This window comes from Podarcis filfolensis, assembly GCF_964270895.1.
Source record: "Podarcis filfolensis genome assembly, chromosome: 16".
NCBI classification, from domain to species: Eukaryota; Metazoa; Chordata; class Lepidosauria; order Squamata; family Lacertidae; genus Podarcis; species Podarcis filfolensis.
In genome coordinates, this window is record NC_139620.1 from 27178572 (window position 1) to 27181239 (window position 2668).

Here is a 2668-nt window from a genome sequence, read left to right on the forward strand (position 1 = left end):
TCTGGGATAGCTGCGTAGCCTGCATTCACTCCATGAGACGCACACACATTTCCCCTTACTTTTTAGGAGGGAAAAAGTGAGTCTTATAGAGCAAAAAATACGGTAATTTATACCCCGCCCATCTGGCTGGGTTTCCCCAGCCACTCTGGGTGGCTTCCAACAGATATTAAAATACAATAGCCTATTAAACATTAAAAGTTTCCCTAAACAGGGCTGCTAGTACTTACTATCACCAAAGGCAGGGCTCAATGTCTCAAAGGAGAGGGGCAGCATCTGAACATTCAGAGGGATTCTTTGCCCTGGTTTACCTTTCCCCTAATCCCTGATGAGTGTCGGGCTACTTTGGAAAATGCACTCTAAACTGTTGAGAAGACTTTGGCGACTATGGGGTTGCGGCACGCACCTCGCTTTCAGGACGAGGGAGACGACATTTGTCCATAGACAGCCTTCCAGGTCATGTGGCCAGCAGGACTAAACCACTTCTGGCACAATGGGACACTGTGACGGATGCCAGGGCGCACGGAAATGCCGTTTACCTTTCTGCCACAGTGGTACCTATTTATCTACTTGCACTGGTGTGCTTTGGAACTGCTAGGTTGGCAGGAGCTGGGGCAGAGCAACGGGAGCTCACTCCGTCATGGGGATTCGAACTGCTCACCTTCTGATAGGAAAGCGCAAGAGGCTCAGTGGTTTAGAACACAGCGCCAAGCTTTCTGTACTAGGGCTTCATATATTCCAACCAGTGCTATCACTAGGACAAACAAAAAGCAAAACATTATAATTCAGATTTAGGTGTTGAACCTTAACATCTTCACTGAATTCAAGGGTTGCTCCCCATCCCGACCCGTTGGTCCAGGGAATTATTTTTTAGCAAAAGCAGCCATTGTATCCCAGGCATGGCATGAGCTGAAATGTTTTCTGCAGATCAATTCCTGCAATCAGGCCAGGATGCTTTTTAATGCCTTGGACTAAACACAGACTAGTCCATCCCAGGATTTATACCATGAAGAAAAGGAGGCTTTCTGCCACTGTGTGTAAAGGGGGACCTATAAAATAAAATAATGCAACCCCCCCAAAAAACCATACCACCTTCTAAGCTTAAACTCTGAATCCAGTTTGTCAGTCCCAGGTCCTGAACACAGTATGACCAGGAGTTGGCAGCTGCTTTTTCTGTTAGTCCTCTACAGTAGTTAAGGAACTAGACATTTGCATGAAGGAGCTGCTCCCCTGACCTGCGGGGATTTAAGAGAGATGGGGCCGAGGCCAATGGGATCTCCTTTTGCTTTAGAAAATCTAGCCCAGCAGTTTTCTCCATCATGGCCTTGTTTCTCGTCACATTGCTGATCTCCATCATTGGTGAGGGAAATTCATTGGTTGAATAGGGACAAATCCGAGTGGAAATAAAAGCAGGCACCTTCTGTTCTCCAAAAGTCTGCACTTTGCAAAATGTTTGATGTAGATTAATGTGCTGAGCAGTTCCCTCCCTTGCTTCCTTCCAGGTCCCAGTGTCCAGCAGCTACAGACCTTGAAGGACCCTGAATTTGTGGCACCAGGTGGGACGGTCACCATGTCTTGCAGGTTTGACAGTGGAAACATCGGTGATGGCAACTACCCTTTGTGGGTACAGAAAAAGCCTGAGAGTAAACCCTGGACACTTATCCATTACACCAGCACCCGGCCGTCTGACGTTCCAGCCCGTTTCTCTGGCTCTCGATCAGGGAATGTGATGTCCCTGACCATCACGGGGGCCCTTCTGGAAGATGAAGCTGCTTATTACTGCTGCGTGTGGACTGGGAGTCAGAGGCACAGTGCTTCATTCAGACGAGGAAGTGAGACAAAAACCTCCCCTCCTTTGCTCTCTATGTACGTCAACAGAATCTGAACTCCCTGCTCTAGCCTCTGTTTGTTTGCATAGTGAATGGTTTATTGAGCATGCTTCTTTGCACAGTTTCTGTAGGAAGGTTCAGCAAAGCTTGCTATTTATCAAGCACTCATTCTGAACCTGTGTGCACCGCCGGCACCAGACGGTCTGCCATTTCTCTGGCTCTAGATCAGGGAATGGAAGGTCCTTGACCATCATGGGGGCATCCAGTAGGTGTCACCCTTGCACTTTCCACTTTGGCTGGATGGAGACACATCAAAGGAGCGTTTTATTTAACACGTTGTTGTAAATTTAAACAGTATGGGTGGCGCTGTGGTCTAAACCACAGAGCCTAGAGCTTTCCGATCAAAGGCCCGCGCTTCGAATCCCCGTGACGGGGTGAGCTCCCGTTGCTCAGTCCCTGCTCCTGCCAACCTAGCAGTTCGAAAGCACATCAAAGTGCAAGTAGATAAATAGGTACCGCTCCGACGGGAAGGTAAACGGCGTTTCCGTGCACTGCTCTGGTTCGCCAGAAGCAGCTTAGTCCTGCTGGCCACATGACCTGGAGGCTGTCTGCGAACAAGCACTGACTCCCTCGGCCTATAGAGCGAGAGGAGCACGCAACCCCTGAGTCGTCAGCGACTGCACCTAATGGTCAGGGGTACCTTTACCTTTACCTTTAAATTTAAAGAGAGAAAACACGTAGAGAACAACGTGGTTCCACAGCGCCATCGGGTGGCACAAAGTTATATCGCATATACAATGCATATCAATCGCTAAGTCCTAAGTATTTGTTTGCTTCTAAAT

The 2668-nt window shown here is 48.5% G+C and overlaps 1 gene segment (V, D, J or C); it reads left to right on the forward strand.

Annotated features, from left to right (window-relative positions):
• The first annotated feature begins 1274 nt into the window (after positions 1-1274).
• Positions 1275-1897, forward strand: LOC310751389 (immunoglobulin lambda variable 8-61-like). The segment is given in 2 exons: positions 1275-1356; positions 1500-1897.
• Positions 1898-2668: the final 771 nt, after the last annotated feature.